We start from the raw sequence: 12,876 nt of genomic DNA, 5'->3' as shown, positions 1-12,876 counted from the left end.
TGAATCTTTACAATCATAGAAACACTAATCTGTTAACTAAAGTATCACCAAATCACATGAGTTCACTCATCAGAGCATACTATTTGTCCTTCGAGGTAGGAGAGATCCATTTTGAAAAGCTCCAGCGTGAGCCAGTGGTATCATACTTACAGAAATAATTAAAACAACTCTAATCACTACCAAGAAATACTTAGAATTTAATTAAAAGCAAGGATTCTTTGTCAGGATCTAACAAGAGCTCTCTATGGATGTGATTTTCAGAAGCACTGAAATTTCAGAGGGAATAAAGTAATTTTGGTCTTTTCCTTCACCAAGTTTCCAATTCACAAGAAAGGCTAACAATATACAAGCCTATCTAGCTTTCAGAGGGATTTTTAGGTCATAAAATCCAGTCCCTCGTTCCAGAAATTAAACACACTGTATAACCCTTTTTACAGACGTATACCAAAGCCAGTGGTGGCTACAGAGGAGTCCTTCAGCAGTACTAGAGAAGATGCCTGCTAGCAGGTGGTGATGCTGATCACAGCTGGTCAGCTGCTGTAAGCACCTAGTCTTGCAGAAGTGGGAAGATGAAGCCTGAGAAGCTTGACTCTGAAAACACTCCTTAAAAGGTTTAAAACTAATTCCTTTAAAGAGAGGCATGTTTTAAATGTCATGCTTGGCAATGCAAAGCAAAACAAATAACACTCCTGCTTTTACCCATTATCATCAGTGGTGCTTGTCAAAAGATGATCAATATCATTCATATATGGAAAGCCAAATAAGCATTAAACAAATTCAAGCTTTAGGGCTCTCTTTTTTTGCAAGATACCATCAGATATTAGCCACCATTTCTTGCCTCATCACATGCTGATTCCCTCAGTAATCAGGATTTTAATTACACAAATCTGTCTCTGGGTATTTTCTTGCATAACTACTAAAAGGCATGAGCATACTGATCTTGTGGCTACAGTAGAGATGTGTGTTATAGACAAAATCCAAATTGGGATAAGGTTTTCAAACTCTACAGAGTTTGGGTATGCCGAGATCCATGTTTTTATATCGGAGTGTTTAAAGATATGGTTTTGTGGCTTTCTTTTTACTCTGAGCCTGAAAGAAGTGTGGGTAATTAGAGACATATGCATATATCTGCATATGCAGACATTTGCCAGCATTATATGAAAGGAGATGTTTATGTTGGCAGTTTGCAAAGTGCTGGCTCTCACCTTCGAAAGCTTATTGCAGGGAAACCTGACGAAGGATCTGACCTGTGACCTTTAACTCCTGACAGTGTAACTTAAAGCAGTTCAGAAGTCTGGTTACCTCTGATAAACACTCTCCAATTTGATTGCTTAATAACCTCCATCTGGTGAGCCTTCAGCCTGAATCAGGAAACCCTTTGGGTTCAGGCCCTCTCACATGTTTCAGCATTTTCCCCATTCACTCCCCAGTTCCAAACAGCACCGAAAAGAGCCTGACACCATAAAGATAAATGTTACAGATAAACCCTGCTCTGTTGCAGGGGGAAAAGAGGCAGGGGTTTAATCCTTGTCCAAGCATAAAGATTTTGTAAATCTCTCTATAAAGCCTGTTCCTATCTCTTCAAGGTAGACTTTTTTACAGTGATACATGGAGAGCAGCTTAATTTTTTAGGTTTAACTAAAACCAGAACTTGGCTTTCAGTATTGAGAGATGAAATTCCTTACCTGGTATTTTCTCATCCTCACCTAAGATGAGAAAACATATCAACCGTTTCACATACTGCCTCTGTGAAAACACTGTTCCTATGCTTCAGCACCAATTAAAAAGATGCTGCCAGAAAAGAACCACCTGCTTGCTTCTTTTATTTGTATGCCATAGGTGGATCCTGTACTGACTCATTTCCTTTCACATCAAGTATCCTGTTACCTTAATATTTGCACAGGTTTAATCTACTAAAGAAAAAAAAGAAAAAAAACCAATCAGTAACATTTGCTAAGGCTGGAGCCAAAATGCTTTCAGTCCTCTAGATGCAGGAGACTCACTAGCATTCCACATGAGCAGCTGACAGCACCCTGTGCTAGGAAAAGCCTGAAACGGAGCTGGACTCTAAATGACCCAGTCTAGGAAAACACTGATGGGATGCAAGCCTCGAGCCCTTCCCACCACAGAAAAATTAGTCCAGTTTAACTTCTTCCTTATTAGCCAGCTTTTACTACTACTGAAAGACAATATACGGATTAAATTAAGATCTTTAACAAGATAGTTAAACATTACCAAAATCCTGGAACTGAATTCAAATTAAAAGATAGGTTCAAAGGTTGTGTGGAGAAAGAGGCAGACGGTGATGCTTACTAGGGGTAAGTATCCACAAAGGCAACCAAGGAACAGAGCTGGCCACCTTCCATTTGTAATATAGCTTGGTGAGCTTGGAAGGCAGCATGCTGTGGCATAAGGAAAACAGAAGTTACCAAGATACCTTTTTTTTTTTGCTATTTGACTTTTTTTTTGGTATATATAAATATATATATATTACTTATATATAAACTTCATTAGTTTCCATTAGTTCTCAAAGGTCCCATATCTTTCAGGAGTTTCACTAAAAGGAGGTTTTCCAGGTCTTAGTATTTTCAGGAGGGATGTTACAGATACTGCAATGCCAAAACTCAAAAAACTTTGAAAGAGGTAGGTTTCTGTCTATGTATTCCGAGTCCCTCCTCCGAGGAGCCCGTCTCTGCACTCACTACAGGGAGATTAAGCTCCTAATCAAAGCACTTCCGATGCCTGCAGCCAGATGATGCAAAGCCTCACCACTCTATTTCCCCTTAGTGTATCCCATGCACAGCGCTCTGCACGCCAACTTGGAAGGTCACAAGGAAGACCTTCAGTTCACATCCAAAGACACTACTCAAAGCAACACTGAGCACTTGCCAACTTAAATCTCTGAAGGCAAAGCAGAGGGACTGTTGGAGATCATTCAAAGACAAAATTATAGGAAAAGTCTTTCACAGTAACATAGTGCTGATGCAACTGCATCTTTCAAAACTGACTGAATGACATTTCCACTTCCATATTGCTAGAGCCAAGCAGTGAGCAACACAGGAAACAACTCCCAAAGCCAATTCCTCTGCAGCAGAGCAGAGCTCATACAAAAAGAAGACAGCCTTGAGCTGCTTTTAATTTGTAAAATATACAGCATGCCCTAGTTTATACACACTGCAGCATTAGACAATTAGACATGCTGAAGTATCATTATTCGCCTGACTCACAACTGAGCACCTTCTGTCTCTGCTCCCTTCTCTCCCCTGAGTGTGGACCATTATCCTCATTTTTGCAACACTGACAGAATAGCTGCCCCACAACTATAATTAGTCCACTGCTTGTTTGTTTTAATAGATGTATTTCCTAAATGAGAAGTGGCATTCTTTTCTCAACAATCTTGATTTGCAAATTTTTGCCTAGGATATTTCTTTAATTGTTTTTCCTCTATTTTCACATCTTTGTCAGGAAAGGAAAGGGCTTAACTGAAGTTAAGATTTCCAAACTTAACTTCTGAGCTTCTGGATATTATAGGATTATGACATTTCCATTTTCAAAAGTTGAAAATCTTTGCAGAAAGTGTCAAAAAGCAGGAGAAAAAAAAAAGAGGGTTGGAGAAAAACTATTTGCAGCTGTTTTATAAAGTAACTCTATTATAAGATTTACAACTTTTTCCCAAGGCATAGAAACAATGCTTCCCCTGTGAACTTGAGTAAAACTAATAATGGAAGGATCACCAACAGTAATGTATATACAGCCAGATTCTCGTAAAATATCTAACTGTTGATAAACTTTGCCAAAGAGACAGCACATGTAAAATGCACAGTGAAAAACATTGTGAAATGTAGTACATATGGAATACTTTAGGATGGCCACTGGAAAACTTTTACATTTTAAATTATATGCTACTTTAAAGTTAGTATCCCATACTCACGCCAACAAATCAGGTCATATCATCATGTATTCCCATTTACTTACAATATCAGATAATGTTGATAAGATTTAAAATTACTTGCTGGGAATACTTTTTGTCTAAACCTACACTGCATTAGTTACCATTAATCCTGCTGTGTAGCTCCCAGATTGGAAAAAAAAATAGCCACTAATTTTCAAAAAATGCCTAAAATAGGCACTACTTTAACATCCATCATCTTGCTCCTTTCTAGCCCTAAGGAGTTCTCGTGTAATCATTTGGGAGGCCTGGAATATCTATCACTAATAGTAGAAATACCCTATTTTTAGATCTACATTTTTGCAACATATAGCTTCCTAGATGTAGTTTCAGTTTATCTCTAAATATCTTTTTTTTTTTTTTTTTACATCAGGCATTTTTAGTACTTAGAAAGGCAGGTAGGAGAAAGAAGAAAATTTCTTAGCTGGACACCCAAATTGTTTTCTGAAGATTTCAAGTTATGAGGAGTTTATTGATGTAATGGCAGAAGTGAAGCAAGTAAAAATAAGCTATGAGTGTAATTTATCATATGAAGGTTACTATGCCAAACACTGGAATTCATGGAGCATTAAGACAGAGAAATACCTTACATCCTCCAAATTTAGTATATTTTCCTATTCATTGAATGGCATTAACTAGTAACTCCCTCATGTTGGGGTGAAGATTATCTTTGTATACCTTTTCTGAAGTGACCTATGTATTAAGGCTCTATCACTTTTGAGGATAAGTATTTCTGAAACTGGACAGACACAAGTTTCCAGAAGTAGGAAGAGTGAAGAGTAGTTCAGCACATTCAGCCCAGGAAAATTCAGGTTCTGCTCAGAGTTCTTATAAAAACTGCAGGACTATATTAAACTGGGGATTTGGAGAGTTTAGAGCTTTCCTGCCTCAAGCTCAGGCTTTCTGTACAGCTCAGGCGGTAGTATCTTCTCAGGCAAAAGCTGGTGGGTTTGCTGCAACTGAACTTAATGATTCAGAGTGCTCTACTCCATCCACTCAAGCAAGACACAGGAGTACCAGGAGTTGAAATCTGCAGGGATTTCGTCAAACTGGAGGATTGTGTTGCTCTGAAGATCTATTTCATTTTTATTAACACTTGCTCAGTAGAAGAGTCACATTTGAGCAGAGATATAGCCACCAGGGGTATATTTTTCTCCAAGTAAAGCCATAAAAAACTCAAACCATGGACTAAAGTGGCCAACCTCAAAAAACTGGAAGTGCTTAGTTAAAAGAACAAAAGAAAAAGTGTCAGTCAGGTGTATCACCATTATAAGTACCCAAGAAGCATCAGGAGCGACATGGCAATCTCTTGTGCCATGTCCAGTTTCTGGGAGCTCAACACAGTGCTGACACTTGAAGCTTCAAGAGTGAGGAGGCAGACAGCCCCAGTGGGAAGCCCAGCCTGCTCCCATTGCATCTCTGCTCTTATCTCTTCTATATGGACTTCCTGCAGCAGAAGGGAACAGGATGTTCACCATTAGTCAGCCACCATCTGTAGCTAGAACATCAGATGGCAGTGAAATAGGAGAGGGGAGCTGCTATTCTTCTCCAACCCTGTTTTCTCCAAGAAGATGGAGGTGACATTCAAGATATGAGATAAAAGGAAAGAAGATGGCCATGGTCAAGTAGAATTTCAGTCCACAGATTCAGGTGGCCAAATTAAGCCAAAGCTGGACAGTACTCAGGAATGCTCTAGACTGTGCCGCTGAACACTCCTTGAGAGTCAAATATCAGAAAAAGCTACATTTGCCTGCAAGAATGGTCATTGACTGAAGTAAAAACATATTCCTTTTTTAGTCATATTCCAGAATGAAAACATGCATCAAGAAAGGAACACTATGCAAAAGAGCAAGAAATTAATAGCCCAAACTGAAACACTACTCAAAGTGCCATGAGGATCATGATGAAAACAAAAAAAACCTGCTCCGGCTAAACAAGTGCAGGTATTTTCTTTAAGGATCCTAGTAGCCGGTTCATGAAACTGTTAGTTGCCATCAGGGGTTAGTAACAGTTTAACCTTTGGACTATTTCATATGTAAATTGTTTCAGGAAAGAGGCAGCAGAACAAAGCTAGAGAAAAGAAAATCTGAGCTTGTGTATTTTACCCACAGCCTTTTTAGCTGAAGTAATACAATCTGTGGTTGCAATATGACTTGATGACTCACGTGAACATGCACCAGTGTTAACAGAACTCTTTAGGCCCAAAATAAACCAAGTACCCAGTGGCTTGAGCCTAATATTCTTCCAGCAATTTACTAGTGCTCAAGGAACTTAACCTGATTTGGATGGGCATTTTTCAAGTCTCAGTCTCTAGCTGCTGGACAATAGGCCAGCCTTATTTTTTTTTCAGGTTAACAGACCTCTGACCATTCGTGCACACTCCCTCACAGCCAGTGGGGCAGAGCACCCACAGTACCATGTTCACCAGACGCAATAGCCTACTTCACAAAAATGGAATGGCTCTCATTCATACAAAGATAATAAAAAGTGTACTTGGAGGAATTGTGCCAACTCCTGGCTTACACTGAACTGAGCAACTGATAGGAATGCATTAACACAGAGACAAGAAAGAACCTTCCAAGTAGGAAAGGTGTAAAGGAATAAATTGGCTATCTTTAAGTGTTATTCTTAGACCTTTTTAAAGTATCCTAAGCTGTGGGTCCAGCACTTCCAGAAGTCAACCCATTTTCTTAAGAGCCAAGTCTAGCATGTCTGACCCACACTGCAGCGTAAACAAAGCAGGGGGCAAGGGCCTCTGATACCCCTATGAAGGAAGAAATTACTTAGGATGTTTTTAGGAATCCTCTTAGGAAAACTATCCCACAAATGCATAGATTAGACTATGGGAAGTCACCAGTATTGCTCTCAGTTGTGCCATTTGGCTCATCTTCAATTTTTTTTCCATATGCCTCAATGGAATATAAATTCCCATGAATTCCTCAATGATATCAATATCAATAGATATTTATCTAGCATTAAAAAAAATATTAGAATTCCAGTATATTATAATTTTATATATATGCAGAAGTACGTATTAATGAAATAGAGAAATTAACACTGAGCAGAGACCATTTGTAACATCTAAAAATATTTCACTTGCTGAACTGCAACAAAGATTAATAGATAGAGCTTTATACAGTACTTAGCTATGGATAAATACTGCAATTAATCACATGCATGTGAACTTGAAGAGGAAAAATATTATCCCTTCATGTTCCATAACACTGGCAGCCTTAGGTTAAGTATCATTTCAAAGCATTTCTTGGCTGAATCTAGTATTCCACTCTTTTGAGGAAAGTTGTTGGATACCACTTAAAAGACCAATAATCTTGCAAAGAGGAAGACCACATTACCACAAGCAACTAAGCAGCCTTCTGAGTATCAGTTATTAGACAACATTTACCAACCGGCCTGGCATGCTTTAAAATAAGTTAATATTATCTTAGAGCAATTGCAGGATATGTTGCTGTTTAAATCACACACTAAGCATATGATATCAATTCCCAAGAAAAGCCTTTCAGTTAGAAGCTCCAAAACCCCCATACAGCAAGACATTTCATGATTTGTCCCCTACATGTTGACATTATGCCTGAAGTTGGACTACAGTAATAACTGATTTTTCAGGTTGGCAACAAAATAGGGAGGACAGGGGAGGGTCCTGACTGCAGCCCTTCTGAAGTTCTCATTTCTTTTCTCACATCAGTGAAAGCAAGCCATTTCACTGGGCACAAAACATGCCTTCAGTATGAAACATTTCATTTGTGGGTGCTTAGAGGAAAATCAAATAAAGGGCCAGATGCACAGAACTGCAGAAGGTCACTGCAAGTCCCACTTACTTAAAGGCAGGTAGATCACTCCCCTAGTCTCAAATCTCTTCCTTTCTTTGGCTGAGAAAGGATGGATCCTCATCATGCACACAGCAGCATGCTGGCTAGAGGCCCTTAATAGTACCCTGGCAATATAGGAGACTGGAACCCAGGAAGGTGGTGCTGGTGTCTACTGCACAGTCTGATATAAATCAGGAAGAAATTCAGAAGCAGAGACCGGAGCCTCTTAAATGCTTTGCTTGCAGCTTTGCCCAAATTATAAGCCTTATATAAAATTCTTCAATATCAGCTGAGATATCTGTAGGATCAGATATATATCCTAAGCCAGAGGTCAGGACAGTTCCTTTAGAGATAGGGCCTCTCAGCTCTAAACTTCACTACATCTTCTTAGCTTTAGGAAGGAGGACTGAGGGGTGCCCTCACTTATCTTGCCTCCTTCTGCCTAAAACCAGCAGGCTGCTGCTGTAGGTTTACATTTCCAGCAACAGGAACACACTGGCTTCCACAGCCTTATCTTCTGCACCAAACATGATGACCAAGACTAATAGATTCTGAAAGCAAGACTCCCCCTTCCCACCTGCCCCACGGCTGCCCCACCACCACCTGTCTCTCCCTATACCCTGTGTACCCAAAAAAGTCCATTATAAGCTGAATAAACTGAGATATCAAAAGCCTATAACTTGGGGAAAATACAATCTTTTCCTCCAACCTATTTTGTAGCTCCCTTCTCTGAAAAGACAACTACTTTGGAGGCTGACTCAGGCTAGGGGACATGCGGGTCTCCCCTCAGAGAAGGTGATGCCCATACTTTCACAAGCAAACCGGATGGAGAGTTGCCTGCTTGTGCAGACATGCCAAGGCCTTTTGCTTCCATTCTCACAGGAGAGGAGGGATCAACCCCTACTTTTTACACTTGAGAGATTAAGCCTTAAGGATAAACCACTGTGTTATATTATTGAAAGTATCTTTCCAACGGCATTGCTCATCACACTAATGCGCTCCTGCTTTGACATTCCAGAAAGCCTTCTGTGACCCCCACCCCCAGCACACTCTGTGCCCCAGCGCTCTGCAGCCACCAGATAGCATTGATGTCCCCTAATGAAAACAAGCCCTTCCTTTTCCTGGCTGTCAGGCAAGCACTGACTCAGCAGAAGCTACTGTATGAATAAAAGCATTAGGACAGATCTACCTTGACACAAGCAGCCCTTGGGCACATTCCCTGCAATGCCAGAGTGCCCTGATGAGATTGCAAGTGTGTTTCATGCATGCTTTAAGGTATTTTTGTGGTGCTAGGGAGATGTAAAGTAGCCTCAGAATAAATTGAATCAGGCCCAAGAAGGACAGAAATGCTACAATGGCATTTCTGTGGGAACTTTCCCAAAAGTCATCTCCCACTGAAACTCTACTCTACGCTGATGCTTGTTCTTCTGGTCACATGTGGCTCCCAGACCTTCTCAGCTCATCAGCCTCTGAACACATGTGATGGCGTCTCTGTGTGGTAGGAAAAAAAAGGGAAAAAAGAAAAAAGGTTGCTCCGCTTCCAACTCCACAAAGGATATGAGCAAGCTCTGTATGCTTCTGCAGTCCATGTCAGTCAGTAAAATTAGATCCTTACAGCCCCCACCCTTGAAGGCATCTAACTAGCTACACATCAGGCTGTACAGGGCTCTGTTAGAGGTACGAGTGCAGCAGGAGAATGGTAAGAATGCTGGCTTGGTTCTGCCATTGCCAGGATCTTTCCAATAGCTGCTCATCTTAAAAGACAACAGCAGTGAAGAGACTGCAAGGGCTACGGGAGATATAATGGGCACTTGTCAAATATTGCAGCATAGATATATTTAGTGTTTTCTTTATTATGACTTTCAGATAAGCTTTTAAGTAAAACATAGGAATAAAATATCTGCACAATTATAGTCATGGCTTTGCTTTTCTTGCTTGCTTTTGCCCGAGTTTGAAGATGAAAACAAACAGTCCAAGGTTATCCTGAAAAGAATCTAGATATGTGAAGTTCTTGTTAATTATACCTATAGGGAAAAATAGGCTGCTTCTCTTCAAATATTCAAAATAATGTTCCATGCCATGGTCAGTGCAATAAAATGAACAGTTTAAGGGCAAGAGGGACGATTTTTCCGAAGATGGCCAGTACTATCTATGGAGTCTATGCTGAAGCTTATACTCACAAGCCATTTACAGCACTGCTGCCATTCCATGCAAATTCCTTTGCTAACTGCATATTAGAAGTATTCACAATGATCTTTTTAACCTGTGTCCCCAGTAAGAAGGAAGTTGACTGGAAGTGCAGATATCAATGTCCACTCCTATGAAACTTATACCGGGGAATGCCTCAAAGATTGTCATTTTGGACATTTGACTTTTTTCCTTTATATTAAGAGCTAAAAAAATAAAAACCAAAAACATAGGGAAAAGCCTCCTGAAAGGGTTAATTTTTTCGCTTACAGCTTCTCTAAGCAGAACTTATATTCTCTGTCTGACTTAAGGATATGGAATAGAAACGCTGCCAACATCTGTTGTGGTCAGAGACAGATAAAAGAGACTAATTCAGAGCTGGAAGAACCCATGTACAGCATTCTGTGTTGCATTACCCTTTCCATAAAAGCACGCAAAATAGTATTTGATAGTATGGAAGATGATGCTAACCTCAACTTTTTCACTGTAGAGACCAAGGAGGTTCACATGTATTCAGGCACCTTCATCACACTGAGACAGAGAGCAAGCACAACATGAAGCATTTGACTTCTAACTGGGGAATTCCAAGCTGAGAATATTTCAGAAACACTGAATATATAATCACACTGCTATATGATGGGAATGAATAAAGAGAGGCAGGCAATTTGTGAGCTTACAGGTATTGGGACCAATATTGATTTAGCCTGCTGACCATGGAGAAAGTTGCACAGAACAGATTAAGATGCTAATTAACTTTTGATGTGGATTAGTCCAAACTCTGAAGGTACTCAGTGCAAGACTACTCCCATAGAGACTTGAAGAATCATAGAATCATAGAATAGTTAGGGTTGGAAAGGACCTTAAGATCATCTAGTTCCAACCCTCATGCCATGGGCAAGGATACCTTGCACTAAACCATGTCACCCAAGACTCCATCCAACCTGGCCTTGAACACCTCCAGTGATGGGGCATTCACAACTTCTGTGGGGAACCCATTCCAGTGCCTAAGAAAAGGTAATGTGATTTGCATTCACACCTTAATTCAGTTAAACATACTTCATGTAGACAAAGCCTTCAAATCACTGCAACCAGCAACTATTTTCAAGGAAGCCAACTGTATTATGATAGTATATAACAGGCATACAATCAAAACCAGCTCAAAATCTATCTTGCAAAACTACTATGCCCATCTATATTTACCTTCATCGTGATTGATCTCACTATAGGAAGGGAACCTCAATATCAGAACTGGATTTTGAGTAACAGCTGTTTTACTACAGGAAGGGAGCATTTTACAGGCAGGCAGCTTAATCACATTACAAGTGAGACTGAAGTGACACCAAATGTTTAGTCTCTAAGTAGTCTTTTGGTGCATGCTCTGCTGTCCTTGTTCCAAGGAAGCACCCAGTGAAATCAGCAGAAACTCTGCCCAAGGAAGGGCAGCCAGCCTGCCTCTTTTCATAAAGCAAGAGCTACAACTCACCCATTGTTTGCATCAGGAGGTAAAATACAGGTATGGAACTAAAACTCCCTGACAGCGGGATCACGGCATACACTGCTGCCAGGGTAGAGAACAGAAGTAGTCATAGGGACTTGGGTAGCTGCCCAACTTCTGGGAAGGGTAGAGCTGGAGAAGCTCCGCATTCATTTCTTCTCCTAAGAGGTGTCCCAGTCCTTCCTCCAATGGATAACCAAGCTTAGCAGTATTTCTTTCTACCTTTTACACACTGATATAGCCCCGAAAGTATACCTCAGCTTTCTGCAGAGGTGCAGAACATTACTGGGTTATAGAGTGACCAATCAAAACCTCAGTTTAGAAAAATTCTCCTTTAGATGCCTCCATCCATTTTAAAATTTACTTTGCACTTCTTGGTCTTAATGGCCTGGAAAGCCTCACCAAACATTGCTCACCTGATCTAGAACAGTCCAGCTGGAAGGGACAAGAATCATCCAACTGCCTGACCACATCAGAGCTGACCAAAAGCTCAAGCACATTATTACAAGCATTGTCCAAAAGGTCCTTAAACACCAACAGGCTTGGGGTATCACCCACATCTCTAGGAAACCTGTTGCAGTTTCTGACCACCCTCTGCAAAGAAATACTTATTGTCAAGACTGAACCTCCCCGACACAGCTTTATCAGATTAAGAAGCACTGCTTTACACCTGCACTGAATCAATAATTAGGGATTCTTAATATAAAGACCAGTTTCTTCTCATATACTTCCGTGCATGCCTTTCACAAAACAGGTCTAAACTTAGAAGCTGGCTTTATGAACTCATCCCCCCATTGCCAAACTTCTAAGTATTTTTTCAACAAACAGCACACTTATGTATTAAATATACAAAGAATTATTAAATCATCTTTATTGAGGGTTTACCACTGTTAGAGACATATTTTGCAACATTAAAAGCCTCCAAATGTGTTTTCCAAATATGTTTTAAATTATTTACAAGTATTTATTTTGTCATACTGAGGTTTTTTGCAAATATAAATGTGTTTCGAATAACTGATCTTTACTTTAGATGCATGGAAATCAATTATTTAAAACGTGTTTTGAGGTTTAAACAACTATATCGTATCTACCTCTTCCATAATCTCAGGCTGCATATATCAAAATCAAGATGCATGCTGCCACTTCAAGACAACTTGCTACACCTAAATGAAGCATCTGATACAGCTCTTAGACCCCACTGCATGTCTCCCAGTTGTTAAATCATATGCCCAGGAGGCTAATAGCTGTCTTTGTGCAAAATGTGATCTAGCAAGATTTTGCCATCCAAATCCTGCCAGCCTCTAGATCTGTATTTCTATGACTGCAATGGTAGCTCCCTGCAAGGATACAGGGCAAGAAACAGGAGGCTTTAGTACACCACAGAAGTTCATGTTCCACAGTCCAAAATAGACTTATCT

Source organism: Pezoporus flaviventris, unplaced genomic scaffold (genome assembly GCF_033815535.1).
Source record: "Pezoporus flaviventris isolate CSIRO_AGI_PZ_B2104156 unplaced genomic scaffold, CSIRO_AGI_Pfla_v1 ptg000002l, whole genome shotgun sequence".
In the NCBI taxonomy this organism is placed as follows: Eukaryota; Metazoa; Chordata; class Aves; order Psittaciformes; family Psittacidae; genus Pezoporus; species Pezoporus flaviventris.
Note: the sequence above shows the minus strand (reverse complement) of the source record.